We start from the raw sequence: 25,498 nt of genomic DNA, 5'->3' as shown, positions 1-25,498 counted from the left end.
TTCACCTTCTCTGGGTGAAGAGGCTGTTTATCCTTGTAAACACAAAACGTTTTAGCTCTTTGCCAGTTTTCTGTTAATGGCGAGACAACGGAAGCAAATAAAGTTGTATTGAAACTTGGCGAAAAATAAGGACAAAAGAACCAGGGTATGATCAACAAGAACGGAGGCAGGAAGATTGCTACCTGAGCACGTCCTGGGGCATCCATGCTCCCAGGAACACTCTTCAGCCATTGAATTGCAGGGAGGTCCAGAAACTTACAAAAGAGTCCAGTGGAAAGAGAGGGGGGCTTGGGCTAGGAGGGTGGGATTTGAGGAAGGCTATTTATTAACCCGTCTGGGTGCTTTTCAATGTTTTCAACCCCGATGGTCACAGCAGCGTGTATCCCATGTACACCACACCCACCCCTCGCTCCCACACACGCTCACGCAAGCACACTTGTCCATAGTGTGGCCTCGACAATTGAGAAGCGTAGCTAACACCTTCATCTAGGAATCCGTGATAACTTTTTACTATCAAGTTGCAGCTCCGTTACATGCAAATTCTTATAATACTACTCCTCCTCCCACCTTTGTGAAAAGATCTGGCCACCAAAAAAGGCTGAGAAATCAACTGGGAACATGTATAATAAGAATAACAGTCATGGCTCTGTGCCAAAGCCCTGTCTTTACTTCTAATGTCTGCTCTCAGAGCCCAGACTGGTTCTTCTTCTTCTTCTTCTTCTTTTTTTAAGTCTATTTATTTATTTTGAGAGAGAGAGAGAGAGAGTGCAAGCTGGGGGTGGGGGGGCGGGAGGGGAAGAAAAAGAAGGAGGGAGAGAGTTTCCCAAGCAGGTTCTGTGCTGCAAGCCCAGAGCCCAATGCGGGGCTCAAACTCAGGAACTGTGAGATCACGACCCGAGCTGAAGATCCAGAGTCACACTCTTAACCGACTGAGCCACCCGGGCACCCCAGCCGAGAGTGGTTCTTAACATTCAGTTTGCAGTGGGTTCAGGGAAGGCATTCTCAGATTGCACTGGCAGGTGTAATGAAATCATTTGAGTTGTGCTGTGAACCTTTCGCCTGTGCACAGCCGTACTTTGTTTTTTTGTACCTACCTTTATTGTGCTCCACGGATGCTGCTTTTTTTGTTTGTTTGTTTGTTTTTTAACATACTGAAGGTCCGTGGCAGTCTTGCGTCAAGCAAGTCTATTGGCATCATTTTTCCCGACAGCATTTGCTGGCTTCCTGTCTCAGTGTCACATTTTGGTAATTCTCACAATATTTCAAACTTTTCACCATTACTACATCCGTTACGGTGATCTGTCGTCAGTGATTACGACTCACTGAAAGCTCAGAAGGTGGTTGCTGTTTTTTAATTGAGGTATGTACGTTGCTTTTTCAGACATAATGCTGTTGCACACTTAGTTGTCTACAGTAAGCTAAGTCACATAAACATAGCTTTAATAGGCCCTGGGAAACCAGAGAATTCATTTGACACACTTTCCTGTGGGGGTTTAGAACCACGCCTGCAACATCTGCAAGATATGCCTTATAGGCTTTAAGGCTCTGGAACATTGTCGAACTTGAATCTGTCTATCTATCTATCTATCTATCTATCTATCTATCTATCTATCTATATCTTGGAGAATTACTATGTGGAAAACTGTCCTAAGCCACGGAGAAACGAAGATGAATAAGGCATGAGCCCATCACTGAGATGCTCACAGGCTGGTGATGGTAGTCAAGGGGGAAGCAGAATTGAAAACGACCAAATGCATTATCTCGTGATCTGTTAATGAAACAGAAATGCAACAGAATGTGTCTGAAAATTTTAGAATAGTTCTCCGTTGGGAGGGAGATCAGGTGAATATGAGGATAAAAAGGAATAAAGGCATTCATAGAGAGGAAAAAGGAAAGAATATATTAATGAAAGGGAAGCCATTTCACTTAACTGTTCCAGTGTAAGCAAGAGCAGTGGAATAGCATTTATTTCTGTGTTTGCAGAAAGCTTGTAAGTTTCAGCAATGAGTCTGACACAGTTGAAGTCAGTGCTGACAGCTGGGCTTGGAGGCGCAGAGGGAGGACAGGGCAGCGGCCGCAGAAATGGACGTGGACCTGGGACAGATCGCGCCCTGCTATACTGGCTAAGGGTATAGGTCTCTGCACTTGTGAGGAGGAATGAGCAGGTGATCCATACCGTGCTCCCCTGCCTGTGACCCCTGTATGTTATTTGCAGTTTTTTCAGCATATTTCAGTATGTTCCTGCTCAAGGTTACAATTTGATCTCTATCTACAGACTGATTCCTAGGGGTTTCTTTTGATAACCCTGAGCTTGAAGAGCTCCTTTTGTGTCAGCTGACATTGATATCAGTTCCACATTGTGTGGTATTCAGGGACCTTGTTGAGATATTTTATTGGGTAAGTGGATGGGCACAGACTCAAAAAGAGTACCAGGAAGAAAGGAACATGTGTTGAGTGTTTGCTCTGTGGCATCTCGTTTATTTCTCAGACAATTGGAAGTTTTGCTTGTCTCATTTTCACACGGGGAATTTGAGACTCACAGAGGCTAGTTCATTTGCCCAGCACCATAAAACTCATTAATAGTGGTCCCAGGATGTGAGCACAAGCTTATCGGTCTCCAAATTGCACGCTCTTTGTACTAAACCCTGAAGGAAGATAATGATGCCCATTGTCTTCCCGGAATTTATGCCGACACAATATGGCGATTTCTTCACCAATTTCGGGGCACCCCCGACCACAGCTATGGACAATTCTTAATACTTTGAGTCAATGCTTCTCTTTTTTTAATAATCATCATTTTATTTATTTATTTTTTAATATGAAATTTATTGTCGCATTGGTTTCCATACAACACCCAGGGCTCATCCCAACAGGTGCCCTCTTCAATGCCCATCACCCACCCTCCTCTCCCTCCCACCCCCCATCAACCCCCAGTTTATTCTCAGTTTTTAAGAGTCTCTTATGGTTTGGCTCCCTCCCTTTCTTTTTTTCCTTCCCCTCGCCCATGGTTGAGTCAATGCTTCTCAAACACAGCCTCCTCATTCCCATAGCTGTGGCTTTGATTAGATAGTGAGCCTGGTCATAATTTCCTCCTTCGTTGTCTGCCTCCACCCGCCGAAATTTCTGGAACTCTGTCACAGTCCCATCTTTTCCCCTTACTGCTCCTGCCCCTATGGCCTCAATCTGTTCTGCATCTTCAATCCCAAATATACGTCTTTGCAACTAACGATGTCCTGCTTTAAAACATCCTCTAACTTATTTATACGTGTAAGTGGTCTCTTTTCAGCCGTACACAAAATGCACCACTTCGTATCCTTGATCTTCTGTTAAGTTTCTCAAGTTCCACCTATGAGTGAAAACATATCATATCTGTCTTTCGCTGACTGACTTATTTCACTTTGCATAGTGCCCTCCATTTCCATCCATGTTGTTGCAAATGGCAAGGTTTCATTCCTTTTCATCTCCGAGTAGTATTCCATTGTATATATAAACCACATCTTCTTTATTCATCAGTTGTTGGGCATTTGGGCTCTTTCCATGAATTGGCTATTGTTGAAAGTGCTGCTAAAAACATTGGGATACCAGTGCCCCTGTGAGTCACCACGGTTTTAATTTTTTTTTTTAAGTTTATTCATTTTTGAGAGACAGAGCACGAGTGGGGAAGGGACAGACAGACAGGGAGACACTGAATCCGAAGCAGGCTCCAGGCCCCGAGCTATCAGCACAGAGCCCAACGTGGGGCTCGAACTCACGAACTGTGAGATTATGACCTGAGCTGAAGTCGGATGCTTAACCGACTGAACCACCCAAGTGCCCCTTTGAAGCATTGTGTTAAAAGCAAAGGGAAGTCAGTGAGAACTGGAGAGATGAGTAGAATTTGAATAATTAAAGGCAGGGGAAGGGCATGAGAGGGTGCTTTCCTAGAGAAGGGTTTCTGGCAACCCCTGAAAGCCAGAGCATGTTTGTGCTGGGCAAGCTTGGGAGTTGGTAAACTGGGAACCAGCACTGGAGACCTAGCTCAGGCATCCCATAGGATGTGGCTTCTGTCCTTTCCCTAGCTCTCCCCTTGTGGACATTGATCTGGGATTCTGTTGAGATAAGGGTATTTGCGAAACATCTGTCCGTTTCAGTTACGTTTTAGGGAGAGAGAAGTGGTAGGACAGGGAGACAGCAGAGCCTGGTGGAGGTGACGTTTTGTGTGGCATCTTCTTGTCCACAGCTGCACGTCCACGTTTCAGCCTGTTGTCAGCCGTGGCCGCACAGAGTAGGAGGGGGTACAGCAGGCAGGAGGCTACAGGAGGCAAGCCTTGTCTGGTGGTGGCTCAGTCGGTTCAGAGTCGACTTCAGCTCAGTGATCTCACGGTTCTTGAGTTCGAGCCCCCTGTCGGGCTCTCTGCTGTCAGCGCAGAGCCTGCTTGGGATTCTCTGTCCCTCTCCACCCCCCCCCCGCCCCTGCTCTGCCCCTCCCCCTGCTCTCTCTCTCTCTCTCTCAAAAATAAACATAAAAAAAAAAAAAAAAAAAAAAAAAGGCTTGTTCCAAAGAGCCCTTTGAGGAGTAGAGGCAGTACCTCCGTTGTGCAGTAGGTGGTGCCATTGCCTCTGTGTCCTGAGGTTGAAGAACCATCTGACAGATTTGTTTCTTCTTTGCTCCAGGGGGTCTCAGTCTCAGGACTGATGGTGTCGTGTAGGCTGCGGGGGAGAGGGAGAAGGGGGTCTAACAGGTACTGAGATACGCTTATGTGCCAGGAGGGCACCAGGCGGTCTGCGCGATGACTCTGGGGCGCCCCCTCCTCCTCCACTCCTGTTCCCCTCTGTTCTTTCTGCTCCCCTCCCCTCCATCTTACTTTTCATTGTCACCATTGCAGCCCCCAGCCACTGAGGGCTGCGAGCCAGACGCCTGGCCGAGCCCCTTCATGCAGGATTTTATTTAGTCTTTACCCCAAACTTTGCTGGGCCCCATGGTTGTCCTTCCTTTGCAGAGAAGACAGTTGAGCCTCAGAGAGAGAAAGTAGTTTTCCAAGATCATACGGGTAAGAAACGGGAGAACACAACTCTGAGCCTAGTTCAGCCTTTCTCGATAGTAAGTATCTACCTTTTGTTACATCATGTTTGTTTTTTAAAATTTCTTTTGAGAGAGCAAGGGAGGAGCAGAGAGAGAGAGGGAGAGAGAATTTTCTGGCAGTGCAGAGCCCGATGTGGGGCTGGATCCCACCGACCACGAGATCGCTACCTGAGCCAAAATCAAGAGTCAGACGCTTAACCGACTGAGCCACCCAGTCGCCCCCATCGCGTTTATTTTTTTAAGGTTCAGGTTTGCAAATTACCGCATATTGCCACAGTCAGGGACTGTTGTCCTGTGCGCTACACCTCCGACCTCCCCACGGTTACACAGTGAGTCAAGACCAGAGCTGAGCTTAGAAGCCAGGGTCCCGATGGGGTCCAGTTCTCAGCACCTTCTTGTTGCCTCCAGAGGTTGGCGACTGGCCTTGTTACCACCTACTCGGCTTCCTTCTCCCTGGAGTGTGTCCTCGCCCCTTTCCTTCCTATCCCTTCCCAAGCGTGTCCCTCTTCTCAGCTGCGTCTTTCTCTGGCCTTTCTCTCCTCTTACAGAACGGAACAGCTCAGGCTCGTCTGCTCTCAGGCACGAAGGTGAGTTCCTCAGCATCCCTGTTGGTCCCTGGTGGTATATGTGCACACAGGCATCGTTCCCTCTGCCAGGGGTTTTGGGGATTGTAGCTGATGTTCCAACACACGGGTACACAGACACAGGCACGCAGCCACGCTCTAATGGCTGAAAACCCATCCTTGTCTCCTTTCTGGTATTTACGTCTCGGTAAGTTGAGAGTGAGTTAGGGAATCCCTAGATCGAACTCTACTTGCTGCAAACAGGATTGTGGGTAGGAACCGAAAGAAGCCTGTGTGGGCTAAGTGAGGGTAGGCATGGGACCCAAGTCAGGCAGACCCGGGTCCGTGAAACCTATGGACGCTTGGACAAGTCAGTGAGTTCTCTGAACGTTTGTTTCCTCATCTGTAAATCAGAGCGAAAGAGAATGACAAAACTCCATCTCCGCGAGCTGCTGTGATTGGACTCCCCGACCCCCACCTCCCTCACCTCTGATCCATCTTTCAAATCAGCACCGTGGTCCCCCCTCTACTCCCCACATCACCTTTCGTGACTTCTCATTAGCTTCACAGCAAGGTCCAAACTCTCAGCACGGCGCGTCTGACATTCAGCCTCGTTCATTCTGTAAGCATTTATTGAGGCGGTGCACAGGGACTGTGTGTGGTAAGCACTGGGAAGCCTATAAGAAAGAATGCCCGTCCTTTTTCTGAAAAGACTCCCCATTTCTGACCCTTTTCTACAATCCAGCCATGCAGAACTGTTGAGGGGCTCAGATTTACCATTATGTCGCCACCCCGGACCTTTGAACATGCTATTCTCTCCGCCTGGCATTTCCCCCACCCCTTCCCCTGTCTTCCCGGAACACTAAGCTTTCCTTTCCTTATTTAGGTGCAAACCTTGTCTGTAAAGCCCACCCTGAACACTTAGGCAGAACTGTCCTCCTCTCTTTTCCCTCCCTCCATCATGCACCCCTTTACTGCTCCCTCAGCTCTACCCCCACTAATAGCGGTGATTTACTTACAGTGTCTTCCTGCAGAGGATAGGGGTACAGTTTATTCAGTCACCTAACTAGCATCTGGGGGGGTGGGTGCTCCACTCTTCCTTTTACCATCAACCACTGACGGAGTGCTTGCCATGCATTAAGTCAAGTTTATGTGCTTTATCTCATCCAATCGTCCTTAGCAACTATATGAGTCTGCTATGCACGCCCGTTTTACGGATATGAACATGGGGCCCACAAGTAGTTAAGGAACTTGTGAAGGTTACCTCGTTGCTAAGTGTCCGAGCCAGGATTTGAACCCACGCATTCGGACTCTGAATCCTGTGCTCCTGCTACCAGACACGCCGCCCCTGGTGAAGGCTGATAAACGTGTTGAGTGAGCGAACTTTGAATCACAACGACTGTTCCTTTACCGTTATGTAAGCGAAGCCCCTATTCAGCGCGTTTCAGAATACGCGTAGTGAGGATTAGGTTTGTTTAAGTTCCCATCTTCTGCAGAGCAGCACTTTCGTACATTACAATAAAAAGTGAATTACTAGAGAGAAGATCACACGCTAGGATATTGTGATGATCTCAAATTGCCTTAAATATTTCGAAATATTTCCTCTCAGTTCCCATCCTTAACATGTGGACCGTCTTTGAACAGCACTGCTCTATCCGACTGCCGGCTCGGACTAGCCACGTGTTGAGGACGCATTGCAGAATGAATCTGGATCGTATAACCGACGGTTTTGACGAAGAATAATGGAAAGCTGAACATCTTGTGGGTTTTTACCATGAGTCAGATCCTCTCCTGGGCTCTGTGCGAAGAGAACCGTCTCGTTCTCCAGAGGCGATGCTGCGGCAAGGGGTCTAGGTGAGACCTGTACCCTAGAGACCACTTGACGGTATCTTCTTATATTTGGAGAGGCAAATAGGCCAGAACGTTAAAACAGCCCAAACTACTATTTCAAAACCCTGTATTGCCCTTTCGTGCTCACATTTGTTTTTGGAAGGGGATCAATGAACTATTCTATTGATTCAATAAGGCAGTGGCATTATTCACGAGTTCTCCGGTAGAACATTATATTCTAAAAAAACCCCTCTCTATTGGAAGTTTTTTTTCACTGTATTTTAACACACTGGTTACTTTTCTAATGTTTACTGCTTTGAGAGAGAGAGAAGGGGGGAAGGGAGAGAGAGAGGGAGACACAGAATCCAAAGCAGGTTCCGGGCTCTGACCTGTCAGCACAGAGCCCAGCACAGGGTTTGAACCCACAAACCACGAGATCATGACCTGAGCTGAAGTCAGACGTTTAACCAACTGAGCCACCCAGGAACCCCCATACAGGTTATTTTTGATGGCCAGTATGGACGCTGAAGCAGTGGGGTTGGGGAAACATACCAGATGCAAAAGAATAAATAACATCAGACATTGCACCTTGAAAGAACCCATAGAGTTCTGGCTCAAGGGTCCCATTGTATAGGCGAGGAAACCAAGCTCTTGGGGATGGGAGTTCATGCCCGGAGCTACAGATATACAGTGTTTGTTAGTAAATGAGCTGGGATAAAAAGCCTAATTCCTGGCTATGTCAACCAAACCTTTGGAACCCCCAAAAGCCCCAAGGGTGACAAGGGGGAAACAGAAGCTTCCAGTTCTCTGTACATTGCTGAGCTGGTGAAGCGTCCACCCCACTGCCATTCCCTGAGGGATCAACACCATTTACTTTTACATTCTTCACAGGAAAGTCCCAAGGAACTAGTGAAACAACATCCAGAAGTGGTAATTGGCCAACCACTGAGCTATTGGCCAATTCCTCCATGCATGAAGCCTCGACTATGGCCTGAATAAGTAAGGTTTACTAAATAAAATACATGATTAACTATTCTTCGAATATAGATAGATGCTACTGTGATCATCCACATGGTTAGGTTCTGTGCTATTAGAGTAGCTCTTTTTCATGTATTTACTTATTTATTTATTTATTTATTTGGTCAATGACACTGAAAAGACAAGTACGCCCATATCGGGATCAACAGAATACGTAGACATTAAAACGGAGTTGTCTTATTTGAAAGATTAGAAAGCACAAGTGTGGAGAACTGTGTGTTGAAAACTGCCCTGAACTTAGGGAAACACAAAGTACTGCATCGCTGTTATGCTCAGGCCCGATGAGAAGCATAGGGGGCAGCAGAGAGGACCAAAGGCTTCCAAGAACTGTGTGTAAGTTGAGTTAAGCCTAGTGGTTAAAGGCTCTGGTTTTGCAGTCAGGTGCTCTGGGGCTTTACATTCTTTCTCTTTCCACTCACTACCATCTATGCTCTTGGGCAAGCTGTGTAACCTGACTCTGTTACCTTATCGGTAAAATGGGGCTTATCATACACGTTTCATTGAGTTGTTGTAAGAATTAAATGAAATAATGGGGCTAATGCAATGCTGGGATCATAATAAACCTTTTACATATGGTGACTATCCTTCCACCTCAGCCACTACCAAAAGCACTACGACAACCACCATCACCACCCCCACCCCCATCACCATCATCTCCACCCTAGAGGCTACAAAATGTAACCTGGTGAATTTACCTGCAAGCACTCTCAGCGCTTCCTTATAATAACCTCTTGACTTCTTTTCTAAGATCAATATGTCCTGTGGGAACTGGCCGAGGCGTTTGGGTGTATGTTGACCCTAAAGTCCCTTGCTTTTCCCCTTTCCATACTTGTTACTTTTCAGCCTCAACCTTTTTCTGCCCATCTTCCCACCATGGGGTTTGGGGTTGGGCACCAGCTGCAATCCTAGGTTGCTTGAGTTCATGAGTTGAACCCAACAGGGGCAGGCAGTATATCAGAAGCCTCGGTCCAACCATCTGTTGAAGTCAGTCTCTGCTCGTGAACACGGTGTGCGTATGGTAGGGTGAACTTTGGCTTGCCGTCTTCACCGCCTCCAGGCTATACCATCTGTAGGCCCCAACATCTGCTCTCTTCTCAAGGTCTGGCACTCCAGTGCCTGGTGAGGACTGAATGTCTTCTGGAAACCAAGTCTGTTTGGCTAGGCCCTGATGTCCTTGCACAGTTAGGACCAGACTCCCATTCCACAGGCCTGGACTTTTCCTTCCTTGAGGAATAAGCTTACCACTTGGAAACTAGGTAAATGCACAAAATAACCCCAATCATGTTGCCCATGCTGCTCTTTAGGCCTTTTCGTTGTAGGTGGCAACATCTAAATTCAAATACACTGGAACAAAATAAGTTATGGTATAGTCTCTTGCAACTGAACAAAGACTAGGAAATACTGACTTTGGGCTTGGCCGGATCTAGGTGCTCACACGTCGTCGTTGGGAGTTTCTCTGTCTCTCCTACCTTGACTTCTTTCTCAGGCAGTCTCACCCTAGTGCTGGTCCCAATTGTGTCAAGTTTCTCCCCTGTCTTCTCAGTGACTTGAGGTGAGATGAGATGAGAGGGAGAGAGAGAGAGAGAGAAAGAGAGAGAGATCCTCCAACAATTCCCACAAATGTTCTGTTATTGACATCTATTATACATGTCCCTCCCAGCATCAATCGTGTGACCAGCCTGAGGCAGATGACCATCTCTAGAGCTGGGGGCAGGGGTCAGCCCCGGTCAAGCCACATGTCTAGAGATGGGGAGGGGCGTTCCCCACAGGAAAATCTAGGGGCTCGTATCTGAAGAAGGGAAAACTGACGCTGAGGAGACAAAAGGAGTAGTTATCTGTTGAACAGTCTGCTTTGACTGGCCCCAGTCAGCTAAACTTAACTGTAACCAGAACTCGCTGGGCATCTTGGGAAGAGTATGGCTTTGAAGCTAAAAGACCTGTTTGAATGTTTGCTCTCTCAATTCCCAGCTGAGTGATCATGAGCAAGTTGTACATCCACAAGCCTTGTACTTTTTCCCTTACAATTAGATGATAATGCCTTCCACTCAGCATTTGGGTTTTTTTTTTTTTTTTAATTTTTTTAACGTTTATTTATTTTTGAGACAGAGAGAGGCAGAGCATGAATGGGGGAGGGTCAGAGAGAGAGGGAGACACAGAATCTGAAACAAGCTCCAGGCTCTGAGCTGTCAGCCCAGAGCCCGACGCGGGGCTCGAACTCACGGACCGCGAGATCGTGACCTGAGCCGAAGTCGGACGCCCAACCGACTGAGCCACCCAGGTGCCCCTCAGCATTTGTTTTGAGACTTTACCTGTGTGACACACAGTGCCCAGCCTGGGGTAAGTATTCAGGTGACAGCAATCCTTCCCTCCTTTTTATGTTGATACAGTCTGACCCCCACTTGGGTTTGCTACACCAGGTAAATACTTTTCATCAGAACCTTGGGCTACCACAGAGAATCTACCTTCCACGTATTTTGCCTTGGCTTCCTCTTTATTATGATCCACGGGTATCAGAGGATCTGTCCGTCCATCATTGGAACTAGTCGTAGTAATGATAAACAGAGCAATAATTCTGCCTTTGTCTTTTGCCTGACCTGTTTCTGCCCAAGCGTCTTACATTTTCTCTTCACCAGAGGAAAAGCAGTTGATTTGGTTAGGCAGAGGCGAAGTCACAATGGCCCATGGTTGTATTGGAAAGACCTCTCAGCTCCGCTTCTTGCCCAGGGTCTGCGCATAGCAGCAGGTCCCTAATGCTCCCTTCCACTCACGGGGGGGCTCTGTGCGTCAGTCAACCCAGAGCTTAGTTGTACAGGCCAGGTTATATTTCCACCCACTTTATCGTCTCCGAGTGTGTGGTTCTAAGGTTTACTTTCTGGGGTAGGAAAGGTGGGGTGGTCATAAAGGGAGGAGAGGTAGAGGATCTGTCCTACACGAGCCTAAGTCGTGTGTCTCTACCAGAGCCCTGAGCTGGGATTCCAGGTGGCGGTACAGTTCTCAGTGGAATAGCACTGTACTTAATTTCCCATTTGCCACATGTGTCTCTGTGTCCCTGGGAACTCTTTGGAGAGGTAGGAACGATAGGAAGGGTGGTATATGATCACCTTTGCTGTCGTGACCTTAATACCCTCAGCCCTCACCTTGAACACATAACAGTGGCTATTTATTGAGCACTTTCTGCGTGTGAGGAATGCATGCCATTTGTCCATGTACCAGTGTATCCACCCATCTGTGTATCCAACTGCTCAACATTTATTGGATGTCTCTTCTGTCCCCGGTGTAGGTAGACACTGCCCTAAAGAAGCCCACACGGTCCAGTAGGATAAGGCTTTCTCGTCCTTCACCCCAACGAATCCTCATTTGCCTCCCTCCTAAATAAGTACGATTGATGCAGCAGACCTTCCCCTCTAGCGCTGAGCCCTTGGGGGTGCAAAGAGATAAAGAATGCGGTGAGCCTCCACCACCGCAGGATTTTTCGACAAACGTGGAAGGCTGTTCTTTGCTCAATTTTTGGACCCGAGAGGAGAGAGCTGGGCCAGCACGTGGTCTCTTATTGCTTCTGTAACAAATTGCTACTAATGTGGTGGCTTAAAGTAATATGACTGTATTATGTGCAGTTTTGGGGGTCAGCACAGGAAATGAAGCTCATGGAACTGACCTCAAAGCCATGTGGGCAGAGTTGTGTCCTGGGGAGGATTCAGGGGATGGTCCATTTCCTTTTCTAGCTGCTTCGGCCTGCGTTCCTTGGCTCATGGCCCCCTCTGCCAGCTTTGAAGTCGGCAACCACATTCTCCTGCCCTCTGCTTCTGTTGTCACATCTCCTCTGACTCTTCTTCCTCCTTTTCCCCTATTTTAAGGGCCCTTGTGATTACTGTTGGGCCCACCCGGATAATCCAGGATAATCTTCCCATTTTGAGATTTCTTTTTTTTTTTTTTTTTTTTTTTTTTTGTGAGAGAGAGAGAGCATAATCGGGGAGGGGCAGAGAGAGAGGGAGAGAGAGAGAGAGAGTCCCAAGCAGACTCTGAACTGTCAGCGTGGAGCCGGGCGCGGGGCTCGATTTCACCTTGAGCCTTGAGATCACGAGCTGAGTGGAAATCAAGACTCAGACACCCAACCGACTGAACCACCCAGGTGCTGGACATCTTTGGGAGCTATTACTCTGCCAACACAGCCACTATCACTGTCTCTGCTTCTTTGGGGGAAGTTGCTCAGTCTCAGGTTTCCCACCTGAAAAATGAGCCTCATAACGGCATCACCAACACAGAATTGTTGTAAAGATTGAATGGGAAAGTACTTGTGAAGAATACGGTGCAGTGGGTGGTGCATAGTCAGTGCTCCTTCAATTATAGATGTGGTTATTATTCATTGTGGAGTCATTGCCTTTCAGCTTTCATGGGGGGTGGCCAGAGGGACGGGGGACAGACAGAGAGATGAATAGTTCTCCAGTCTTCTCCTATCTCTCCTTCTAGTATAATTCCAGACGTTGTCTTTGGGATGGACTGGTCTACAGTGGCCCTTTTCTCAGCCTAAGGACTTAGACTGATTTTCCACGAAAGAAAAATAATTGCTTGCCACTATCAGAAATAGAAATTGAGGTTCACGGAAAGCATGCACGTGTCAGTGTGTATGTTGGGGAAGCAGAGGGTTGGGAAGGTGTGGGAAGCACTATAAAATGTCTTTGCCTGGAGGCATAATGGTTATGACATCCAGAGCTTGAGTGCTGGGTTTTTTTCCCCTTTTTTGTCCACATAGGAAATGTCTAAATCTGCCAGAGCAATTTGGTTTTTCATTTGCAGGAACCACAGGTATCACTTCCAAATATTGTTCAGAATAAAACTTAATTGAAAACGTAATCAAACTGGAAAATTGCTTGACAAGCTGGGGTCACATTCGTAAAGGGATGTTTGTTTATCCCTCAGCCGTGATGGGGTCTGTGCTGGCACACGAGGGGACGGCTGGCACGTTGCTCGCATCGCTCACAGTCCCTGCTGGGAAGGAGCCCCCTCAATCTGGCTGCACTGCTTTGCTTAAAGGTCACCTGTCAGAGAAGCATAGAGCAATCCCTTACTGAGGAGGCACCAGAATAGATCCCTTTTGATTTTACTGCAGGATCCCGCTTTCTGTGAGTTCAAATTGCTTGTCAGACAGCGGAGGCTTCACCGCTTCAGAAAAGGGCTCTTCCTGTATCCGTTATGTAAGAATTACTTGAGTGCAGTCACTAGTCGGGGACTCTGATAGCCTAGACTCTTCCCCTGTGTCTCCTCCTTGAAGCTAGGCTGTGCCAAGTAGAAATTGGAACTCTGGGATGGTAACCCTGAGAAGGCTGTGCTAGTTGGTGTTATTTGTGGACAGGTAACTGTGTCATTCTTGGAGATGCTTGATAGAGACAGAAAGTAACATAGGTCCAGAACCTTAAAGACTGTTATGGGCTGAAATACATCCCCCTAAAATTCACGTGTTGAAGTTCAAACTCCTGGTATCTCAGGATGTGACTGTATTTGAGATAAGGTCTCTAAAGAGGTGATTAAATTAAAATGAGGTTGTTGGGGCAGGGGGCGGGGGATGGCTTCTGAACGGCTCAGTCAGTTAAGTGTCCGATTCTTCGATTCTTCGGCTCAGGTCACAATCTCCCGGTTCGTGGGTTCGAGCCCTGCATCGGGCTCTGTGCTGACAGCTCAGAGCCTGGAGCCTGCTTCGGATTCTGTGTCTCCCTCTTCTGCCCCTACCCTGCTTGCACTTTGTCTCTCCCTCTCTCTGTCTCTCAAAAATAAACATTAAAACTTTTTTGATAAAAAAATAAAAATAAAATGAGGTCGTTAGGCATGAAATCTCCAGAGTAATGAGTGTCTTCTTGAATGCTAATGAATAATGAAGCGACTCCTGGTGGGCCCTTCCATAGCTTCAGGTGGGGGCTGTTTACCACAGAAACCAGACCAAGGCAGGATTAGAGGGTTGAAATTTTCAATGCCGTCCCTCAGCCCTTCAGAGAGGGGTGAGGGGCTGGAGATCATGATAATCACCAGCGGCCAACAACTTCCTCCATCATGAGTATATATAATGGAGCCTCCACACAGAAGCTCTACACAGAAGGGTCTGGAGAACTTCCAGGTTGGTCAGCGCATTCATGTGCTGGGAGGGTGGCATCACCCAAACTCCACGGGACAGAAGTGTCTGTGCTGTGCGCTCTGTACCTCTTTTTCTGAATGTTCATTTATACCTTTTATAATAAACCATAATGGGCTAAAAAATGAGGTCATTAGGGTGACCTAATCCAGTTTGACTGGTGTCCTGAAAAGAGGAAATTAGGACACGGGTACAGAGGGAAGACCATGTGAAGACACAGAGGAAAGATGGTCTTCCACAAGCCAACGGGCGAGGCCACGGTAGAAACCAAACCATCCCGGCCCACCCCTTGATCGCAAATTTCCAGCTTCAGAAATGTGAGACAATCATTTTCTGCTGTTTAAGCCACCCAGTCTGTGATACTCTCTTATGGCAGCCTGAGCAGGCTAATACATAGACCCAGAGCTCTTCTGTGTAGCATTAATTTTGGCTCCATTGTGTAATGCTAAGCGGAGCACCAGATTTCTCTGGGTCCCAGTTTCCCTATAGAAAAAAAAGGTGGTTGAAAATAACCCCTGTTCTGCCAGATTGACAAGGTTAATGGCGAGGGCTGAATAGGATCGAGATTCTGGGAGGGCTTCCTTACACGCCTCTCATCTGGGCCGAGTGGACCAGCAGTGAACAGCTTTGGGATTTCTTGGCTGGCCACCACCCAAACCTGAATGGCGAGTGGATGTCATTTCCTGTGCCGTACTTGAATACGTGGCTGTGACGTCTTCGGGTGGTGAGATAGGTTATAAGAATATGTGAGGGGCACCTGGGTGGCTCAGTCGGTTGAGCGTCCAACTTCGGCTCAGGTCGTGATCTCGCGGTTTGTGGGTTCGAGCCCCGCGGTGGGCTCGGTGCTGACAGCTTGGAGCCTGGAGCCTGCTTCGGATTCTGTGTCTCCCTCTCTCTCTGCCCCTAACCCACTCGCATTCCATCTCTGTCTCTCTCAAAAATAAATAAACATTAAAAAAAAAGAATATGTGAAAATTCAGGGGGAAAAATGCCTCCGTTGAGTTGAAATGGGCATATTGTGAATTTAGGAGGAGTGGGAGGTCATCAGTACACTTTTTATTTTTCAGCTGAAGTTGGAGGCCATATTCTCGATGACATCTTCCATTATGAAATCAGTTGACATCTTTCTTTTTCTCCTAAAGTTTATTTATTTTGAGAGACAGAGAGAATCCCAAGCAAGTTCTGTGCTGTCAACATGGAGCCCAACGCAGGGCTTGATCCTACAAAACGTGAGATTATGACCTGAACTGAAATCAAGAGTCAGATGTTCAACTCACTGAGCTACCCAGGTGTTCCAGCACCTTTTTTTTTTTTTTTTTTTTTCAAAAATTTCTGTAGGGGCGCCTGGGTGGCTCAGTTGGTTGAGTGTCTGACTCTTGATTTGGGCTCAGGTCAGGATCTCATAGTCATGAGGTCCAGTTCCTTGAATCATCTCGAGAGAGAGGATTCTCTCCCTTCCTTTCTCTCTCTGCCTTTCCTCCACAGTCTCTCTCAAGATCAATAAACTTAAAAAATAATAAAAAATTTCTCTAGAAATTTTTAGCATCCATCTTTCAATTTTTTAATCTTATTATTTGTGTTATTTTCCCATGGCTGCTGTGGCTTAAAGCAACATAAATGTAGTATTTACAGTTCTGGAGGTCAGTTTCACTGGGCGGAAGCTGAGTGAACCAGCTTGATAGAACCAGGCATGCCTGGTTCCCTCTGGAGGCTCTAGGAGAGAATCCATTTCCTGGCCTCTGCTGGCTGCCAGAGGCTGTCTGCACTCCTTGGATCTTTCTAGAATCGCTCCAGCCTCTTGCTTTTGTTGTCATATTTCTTACTTCCTCCTTTGACCTTCTTGTCCCCCCCCCCTTGCACACTCGTGATTATGTGATTACATTGAGTGATCACCCAGATGTTCAGAATAATCTCATCTCAAGATCTTTAGCTTAATCATATCTACAAATCCCTTTGGCCAGATGAGGTCATGTTCACAGGTCCTGGGGGTTAGAACGTGGGTATATTTGGGGGGCCATTATTGTCCAGCCTCCCATAATACTGAAGAAGCAACACAGAACAATGTAGAGAATGGGCTTTCCCCCTAATTTCTCTAGTCGTGAGCTTTGTGATCTTGGCAAAGTCACTTAACCTCTCTGAGTTTATTTCCTCACATGTGAAGTGAGTGCAACATTGCCCACCTCACAGGGTTGCTGCCAACAGTTACATGAGAGGCTATGCAGCAACAGGGAACATCTTTCCAAGGACTCAGCTGGCTCTTAGTGGATGGTAGCTATTTTGTTTCATCCACTCTTTTGTTCTTCTGAATTTCGATTGTTCCAACTTAAGTTTTCTGTTTTCCACAGGAAGAGAGAACCATCTCAAACCAAACTACCCCTTGTCTGCTGAGCTTATCCCGCACAGGGGGTCTGAGCCGCCCCACTCGGGCACGGAGGGTGTGTAGGCAGGGGAACGTCTTTAGCCTCAAGGAGATCAAAGCTTGTTTAGCCTTTTCCTCACTTATCAGAGGCCAGCACAGCCCTTGGCCAACACGAAGGACTTTGTCTTATCCAACCTGCCATGTAGATCATGTCTCATGACTCTGATAACTGAGAGCTTGAGACCCGTGGCTCAAACTCTAGTTACCAGGACCAATCTTGCCTTAAATCGCAGAGTATTTAACTAGCCCTGCATCTGTGGTATCCACTGTTCATGCTCAAGATTCTCTACTGCTTGCCCGATGGTGCACGGCCTTTGCTACATCTGCGACTTCTGCCTTGAACTTCTTCCTGAAGTTGCCTTCTGGTTTTGCTTCTTTCCTTCTCTGGTGAACTGCCTTCTACCTCAGTCTTTTCCTGACACTAGTCCCTGCCACACTCTTGCTAGCTCTACTCCCAGACATTGGGACTTGGCCCTAAAACCCAATTCAGGAAGTAGGAGAGATTCCTTCCTCCTTGATAGACCTCCCTGATACCAGCTACCTGCTTGAGGTTCTTGAGCCTCGGAATCTCCTTTGGCCTTTCTGTTGAGAAAACATTCATCCGTCCATCTATGTTTCCATGTATCCATGTATCCATCCGTCCATCCATCCATCCATCCATCCATCCACTATTTATTGAACTGTTGTCATAACCGTGGCTGACACAGAGGTGAACAAAATAATGTCCTGGCTCTGGAGGAGTTTATACTGCAGTGGAGGAGACAAAGGAGTGAATAGTTACACAATACAGAGTGAGACGTTAGTCAGTTAATACATGAAAGCAGTCGTGTATTACCTCAAAGGACGAAGTACTTGGTTTTGAGGAGAGAGGTTAGAGGAGTCTTCACAGAGGAGAGAAAAATTAAAGCTGTTGAGCCTGAGTAAGAGTGTTTTTTTTTTTTTTAAGTTTATTTGTTTATTTTGAGAGAGAGTGTGTGTGGGAGGCGCAGAGAGAGGGAGAGAGACAGAGAATCCCCAGCAGGCTCCACACTATCTGCACAGAGCCTGAGGCAGGGCTTGAACCCACGAATAGTGAGATCATGACCTGAGCTGAAGTCAAGAGTCAGACGCTTAACCGACTGTGCCACCCAGGTGCCCCCTGAGGAAGAGTTTTCGAAGTGGACAAACCAGGGCATTGCTCTGCCAACTGCCTGCCTAGCCTGCAGCCCGGGTCCTTCCAATTCCAGACTGGTTCCATCTAATGCTCAACTTTCTCAAAGAGTAGCTTCCATGGACTGAATTGTGTCCCCCCCCCCACCCCCCAGATCCATAGGTTGTGAAGGGTGTGAAGAGGTGTGAATCTCTTACACCCAATGTGACTATATTTGGAGATAGGGTCTTTGGGGGGCACTTAAGGTTAAATGAGGCCATAAGGGTGGGGTCTTAACCCAACAGGACTGGTGTTTTTATAAGAAGAGGAAGGGGCTCGAGAGCTGTCCCCACTTTGTGAGGACACACCCACACCGAGAAGGTGGCCATCTGCAGAACCAAATCAGCTGGCACCTTGAACTTGGGATTCTAGCCTCCCGAGCTGTGAGGAATAGATTAGTTTTGTGTAAGCCACCCAATTTACGGTATTTTGCGATGATGGCTCGAGCCGACAAATATTGCAGCTGAGGGAAATTTGTCCTTTTGGCTATCCACCTACATTGTATAAATGAATAAATATTTAGCGGAGGAGCACAGGCTAAGTGCTTTCAGTGTGTCATCTCGTTTAATCTTCATTGTGACACAAGAAAAAAGGGATTATCACCCCCCCATCTCACGGATGGCCAAACTGAGGCTCAGAGCGGGTCAGTGACCTACCTGAGGGTCATCTAGTGAAGCTGGAGTTTGAACTCAGGTCTGTCTGGTGCAAAGCTGGAGTATCTGCCCTGCTCTCTAGATAAGGATTATTTTGAAAAGTACTGGGGCGCCTGGGTGGCTCAGTCGGTTAAGCGTCCGACTTCGACCCAGGTCACGATCTCGCGGTCCATGAGTTCGAGCCCCGCGTCGGGCTCTGGGCTGATGGCTCGGAGCCTGGAGCCTGCTTCCGATTCTGTGTCTCCCTCTCTCTCTGCCCCTCCCCTGTTCATGCTCTGTCTCTTTCTGCCTCAAAAATAAATAAACATTAAAAAAAAATTTTTTTTTAAAGTACTAAAACCCCATGTCCTGTCCCTTGATTCCATTCAGCAAGGGTGGGCCCATCCTAGGGGCCAGAAGGATACGGAGGCAGGAGCAAGCTCTATCAACTTCAACTTCTCTCCCTCCGTGCCCCGCCCCCCGCCACAATCAACCCCAGGGCTCCTCCTTCCACTGTGTGCATTCAGGAGCACACCCCATAAATCTCAGGAATTGAAACACACACTGAAGCAAATAACTCACCCTACCTGAGTCTGCTGTTTAATAACTGAACTGGCACACGTGATGAATGGCTACAATGTTATGCCACAGGAAGAATAAATAACAGACACAGTCATCTTTAGAGACGTTATAAATGAGACCCATTGCTTCCTGTCTCTGCCTTAAGGCCATTGTTGAAGGAGTCTGTAGAGGAGAGATGTGCCCGATTTCATCATGGCACACATGCATTGAGCACCTGCTGTATCCTGGGATGGGCTCTGGGAAGTCAGGGAAGAAGACGATACATTCTGCCCCCACAAGTGAGCCTCTGCCTGAATAAATACGTGCGCCCCTGTACGTGGCTCTGTAAGAGCCGTGTGCCATAGTGTTGAAGCCTCAGTGTGCCGATGGGGAAAGCGAATCTGAAGATCCATTCTCCCCTGTTACAAAGCAGCCTACGGGGACATGCCCAGTGTGTGCTTGGCACATGGGAGGTGCTGGTGCATCTGTGTGTCCCATAAAGGGGTCAGAGTTAGAGGCGGGGCTGCTGAGCGTGAGGGGGGAGTTGGTCCTGGAGCGCCCCGGGGTGAGAGCTCAGCTCTGCAGCCACGCACAGTGGGCGTTCACGGTCCCTTGCAACTTGACGGTCGTGTGCCACGCTCGATATCTGGTCCCGTGCTGAGACCAATCTGGGTGTAGAAAGGTAATTCAACACTTCCAGTCAGGAGGTTTTGTAATCTGTAGGTTAAATGCTGCCTTGATTGATTTTCATAGCCTAAAAGTCACTTCCGACCGTGTGCGCTTTGGGAAATGACCTCAAGCATTCTGCTTAAGATCGTTGTCTTGTACTTTTGAAATAGTGGGATAAGAAACAGAATAAAGGTCTAATTAACCACTTGACTTAGGAGTCCGTGTTTAAACTCCAGGTCCTCTCTCCATTAGCTGTGTGACCTTGGGGTTCCCTCGCCACCACTCTGAGCCTTCCTTTCAAGGTCTGTCAACAGCAAACAAGCCAAAAGGGATTATAGTATCCACTAAAGTGGTTGTCGTAAGGCAAACGTTGACATTATCTGTGTAGAGTGCTTAGCACACGTGTCCAGCCCTTAACGATAGCAATTCTTACTAAGAAAAGAAGGGAGTGATCCAGGAAGGGTGTGAGGGAAAAGAGAAGGACAGGGAGAGAAAGAAGATGGAAAGGAAGGACAGAGGTGGAGGGGCCGACCACAGCACTGTCTTCCCGTATTTGAAGAGCTGTGCTAGAAAGAAAGTGAGAGACTTTGCTGAGGACCCGTCTGTACAAGGGGAGGGAAGCAGGTGCTGTCTAATACGCCCAGTTACTGTAGCAGGTGCCATCGAGGGAAAGGCTGGACGGAGATGAGCTACAGACAGGGGCGCCTGGGTGGCCCAATCCGTTGAGCACCCGATTCTTGGTTTCGGCTCGGGTCATGATCTCACGGTTCCTGAGATCGGGCCCCTCATCGGGCTCTGAACTGACAGCGTGGAGCCTGCTTGGGATTCTCTCTCTTGCTCCCTCTCTGTCCCTCCCCTGCTTGCGCTGTCTCTGTGTCGCTCAAAAATAAATAAATAAACGTTAAAAAAAAATTAAGATGAGTTACAGACATTGAGAAAAGGGTCTCTATAGAATCCTATAAGGGGAATCCTACTAAATTGGCAGTTTTGTACACCTAATGCAACTTTATAAATATACATAGAAACCTTGGTTCTGTGAATTATATCAGCAACCACTTCCAAAAACCTGAACCATGCGCCACGCCGGGTGCTGAGCGCTTTACTTCTTTTTGTTTATTTATTTATTTATTTTTTTTTAATTTATATATGAAATTTATTGTCAAATTGGTTTCCATACAACACCCAGTGCTCATCCCAAAAGGTGCCCTCCTCAATACCCATCACCCACCCTCTCCTCCCTCCCACCCCCCATCAACCCTCAGTTTGCTCTCAGTTCTCAACAGTCTCTTATGCTTTGGCTCTCTCCCACTCTAACCTCTTTTTTTTTTTTCCTTCCCCTCCCCCATGGGTTCCTGTTAAGTTTCTCAGGATCCACATAAGAGTGAAACCATATGGTATCTGTCTTTCTCTGTATGGCTTATTTCACTTAGCATCACACTCTCCAGTTCCATCCACGTTGCTACAAAAGGCCATATTTCATTTTTTCTCATTGCCACATAGTATTCCATAGTGTATATAAACCACAATTTCTTTATCCATTCATCAGTTGATGGACATTTAGGCTCTTTCCATAATTTGGCTATTGTTGAGAGTGCTGCTATGAACATTGGGGTACAAGTGCCCCTATGCATCAGTACTCCTGTGTCCCTTGGATAAATTCCTAGCAGTGCTATTGCTGGGTCATAGGGTAGGTCTATTTTTAATTTTCTGAGGAACCTCCATACTGCTTTCCAGAGCGGCTGCACCAATTTGCATTCCCAGCAACAGTGCAAGAGGGTTCCCGTTTCTCCACATCCTCTCCAGCATCTATAGTCTCCTGATTTGTTCATTTTGGCCACTCTGACTGGCGTGAGGTGATATCTGAGTGTGGTTTTGATTTGTATTTCCCTGATAAGGAGTGACGCTGAACATCTTTTCATGTGCCTGTTGGCCATCCGGATGTCTTCTTTAGAGAAGTGTCTATTCATGTTTTCTGCCCATTTCTTCACTGGGTTATTTGCTTTTCGGGTGTGGAGTTTGGTGAGCTCTTTATAGATTTTGGAGACTAGCCCTTTGTCCGATATGTCATTTGCAAATATCTTTTCCCATTCCGTTGGTTGCCTTTTCGTTTTGTTGGTTGTTTCCTTTGCTGTGCAGAAGCTTTTGATCTTCATAAGGTCCCAGTAATTCACTTTTGCTTTTAATTCCCTTGCCTTTGGGGATGTGTCGAGTAAGAGATTGCTACGGCTGAGGTCAGAGAGGTCTTTTCCTGCTTTCTCCTCTAAGGTTTTGATGGTTTCCTGTCTCACATTCAGGTCCTTGATCCATTTTGAGTTTATTTTTGTGAATGGTGTGAGAAAGTGGTCTAGTTTCAACCTTCTGCATGTTGCTGTCCAGTTCTCCCAGCACCATTTGTTAAAGAGACTGTCTTTTTTCCATTGGATGTTCTTTCCTGCTTTGTCAAAGATGAGTTGGCCATACGTTTGTGGGTCTAGTTCTGGGGTTTCTATTCTATTCCATTGGTCTATGTGTCTGTTTTTGTGCCAATACCATGCTGTCTTGATGATGACAGCTTTGTAGTAGAGGCTAAAGTCTGGGATTGTGATGCCTCCTGCTTTGGTCTTCTTCTTCAAAATTACTTTGGCTATTCGGGGCCTTTTGTGGTTCCATATGAATTTTAGGATTGCTTGTTCTAGTTTCGAGAGGAATGCTGGTGCAATTTTGATTGGGATTGCATTGAATGTGTAGATAGCTTTGGGTAGTATTGACATTTTGACAATATTTATTCTTCCAATCCATGAGCAGGGAATGTCTTTCCATTTCTTTAAATCTTCTTCAATTACCTTCATAAGCTTTCTATAGTTTCCAGTATACAGATCCTTTACATCTTTGGTTAGATTTATTCCTAGGTATTTTATACTTCTTGGTGCAATTGTGAATGGGATCAGTTTCCTTATTTGTCTTTCTGTTACTTCATTGTTAGTGTATAAGAATGCAACTGATTTCTGTACATTGATTTTGTATCCTGCAACTTTGCTGAATTCATGTATCAGTTCTAGCAGACTTTTGGTGGAGTCTGTCAGATTTTCCATGTATAATATCATGTCATCTGCAAAAAGCGAAAGCTTGACTTCATCTTTGCCAATTTTGATGCCTTTGATTTCCTTTTGTTGTCCGATTGCTGATGCTAGAACTTCCAGCACTATGTTAAACAACAGCGGTGAGAGGGGGCATCCCTGTCGTGTTCCTGATCTCAGGGAAAAAGCTCTCAGTTTTTCCCCGTTGAGGATGATGTTAGCTGTGGGCTTTTCATAAATGGCTTTTATGATCTTTAAGTATGTTCCTTCTATCCCAACTTTCTCAAGGGTTTTTATTAAGAAAGGGTGCTGGATTTTGTCAAAGGCCTTTTCTGCATCGATTGACAGGATCATATGGTTTTTCTCTTTTTTTTTTGTTAATGTGATGTATCACGTTGATTGATTTGCGAATGTTGAACCAGCCCTGCATCCCAGGAATGAATCCCACTTGATCATGGTGAACAATTCTTTTTATATGCCGTTGAATTCGATTTGCTAGTATCTTATTGAGAATTTTGGCATCTGTATTCATCAGGGATATTGGCCTGTAGTTCTCTTTTTTTACTGGGTCTCTGTCTGGTTTAGGAATCAAAGTAATACTGGCTTCATAGAATGAGTCTGGAAGTTTTCCTTCCCTTTCTATTTCTTGGAATAGCTTGAGAAGGATAGGTATTATCTCTGCTTTGAACGTCTGGTAGAACTCCCCTGGGAAGCCATCTGGTCCTGGACTCTTATTTGTTGGGAGATTTTTGATAACTGATTCAATTTCTTCGCTGGTGATGGGTCTGTTCAAGCTTTCTATTTCCTCCTGATTGAGTTTTGGAAGAGTGTGGGTGTTCAGGAATTTGTCCATTTCTTCCAGGTTGTCCAATTTGTTGCCATATAATTTTTCATAGTATTCCCTGATAATTGTTTGTATCTCTGAGGGATTGGTTGTAATCATTCCATTTTCATTCATGATTTTATCTATTTGGGTCATCTCCCGTTTCTTTTTGAGAAGCCTGGCTAGAGGTTTGTCAATTTTGTTTATTTTTTCAAAAAACCAACTCTTGGTTTCGTTGATCTGCTCTACAGTTTTTTTAGATTCTATATTGTTTATTTCTGCTCTGATCTTTATTATTTCTCTTCTTCTGCTGGGTTTAGGCTGCCTTTGCTGTTCTGCTTCTATTTCCTTTAGGTGTGCTGTTAGATTTTGTATTTGGGATTTTTCTTGTTTCTTGAGATAGGCCTGGATTGCAATGTATTTTCCTCTCAGGACTGCCTTCGCTGCGTCCCAAAGCGTTTGGATTGTTGTATTTTCATTTTCGTTTGTTTCCATATATTTTTTAATTTCTTCTCTAATTGCCTGGTTGACCCACTCATTCGTTAGTAGGGTGTTCTTTAACCTCCATGCTTTTGGAGGTTTTCCAGACTTTTTCCTGTGGTTGATTTCAAGCTTCATAGCATTGTGGTCTGAAAGTATGCATGGTATGATTTCAATTCTTGTAAACTTATGAAGGGCTGTTTTGTGACCCAGTATATGATCTATCTTGGAGAATGTTCCATGTGCACTCGAGAAGAAAGTATATTCTGTTGCTTTGGGATGCAGAGTTCTAAATACATCTGTCAAGTCCATCTGATCCAATGTCTCATTCAGGGCCCTTGTTTCTTTATTGACCGTGTGTCTAGATGATCTATCCATTTCTGTAAGTGGGGTGTTAAAGTCCCCTGCAATTACCACATTCTTATCAATAAGGTTGCTTGTGTTTATGAGTAATTGTTTTATATATTTGGGCGCTCCAGTATTCGGCACATAGACATTTATAATTGTTAGCTCTTCCTGATGGATAGACCCTGTCACTATTATATAATGTCCTTCTTCATCTCTTGTTACAGCCTTTAATTTAAAGTCTAGTTTGTCTGATATAAGTATGGCTACTCCAGCTTTCTTTTGGCTTCCAGTAGCATGATAAATAGTTCTCCATCCCCTCACTCTCAATCTAAAGGTGTCCTCAGGTCTAAAATGAGTCTCTTGTAGACAGCAAATAGATGGGTCTTGTTTTTTTACCCATTCTGATACCCTATGTCTTTTGGTTGGCGCATTTAATCCATTTACATTCAGTGTTATTATAGAAAGATATGGGTTTAGAGTCATTGTGATATCTGTATGTTTTATGCTTGTAGTGATGTCTCTGGTACTTTGTCTCACAGGGTCCCCCTTAGGATCTCTTGTAGGGCTGGTTTAGTGGTGACAAATTCCTTCAGTTTTTGTTTGTTTGGGAAGACCTTTATCTCTCCTTCTATTCTAAATGACAGGCTTGCTGGATAAAGGATTCTCGGCTGCATATTTTTTCTGTCTAGCAAACTGAAAATCTCGTG

General features: G+C 46.1%; 1 long non-coding RNA gene across 5 annotated transcripts in view; it reads left to right on the top strand.

Annotated features, from left to right (window-relative positions):
- Window positions 1–25,498, top strand: part of LOC121042991 (uncharacterized) — a 172,003-nt gene that overhangs the window by 75,616 nt on the left and 70,889 nt on the right. For all 5 annotated transcript variants that reach the window (XR_005796612.1, XR_005796613.1, XR_005796614.1 and 2 more), the window contains one exon: window positions 5,471–5,649. This is a non-coding gene — a long non-coding RNA (uncharacterized LOC121042991). The remainder of the gene's footprint in view (window positions 1–5,470; window positions 5,650–25,498) is intronic.

The sequence above is a fragment of the Herpailurus yagouaroundi genome, unplaced genomic scaffold (assembly GCF_014898765.1).
Source record: "Herpailurus yagouaroundi ecotype Mexico unplaced genomic scaffold, PumYag 186, whole genome shotgun sequence".
In the NCBI taxonomy this organism is placed as follows: Eukaryota; Metazoa; Chordata; class Mammalia; order Carnivora; family Felidae; genus Herpailurus; species Herpailurus yagouaroundi.
The sequence above is the reverse complement of the archived record's forward strand: the minus strand, read 5'-3'. Positions and strand labels throughout refer to the sequence as shown.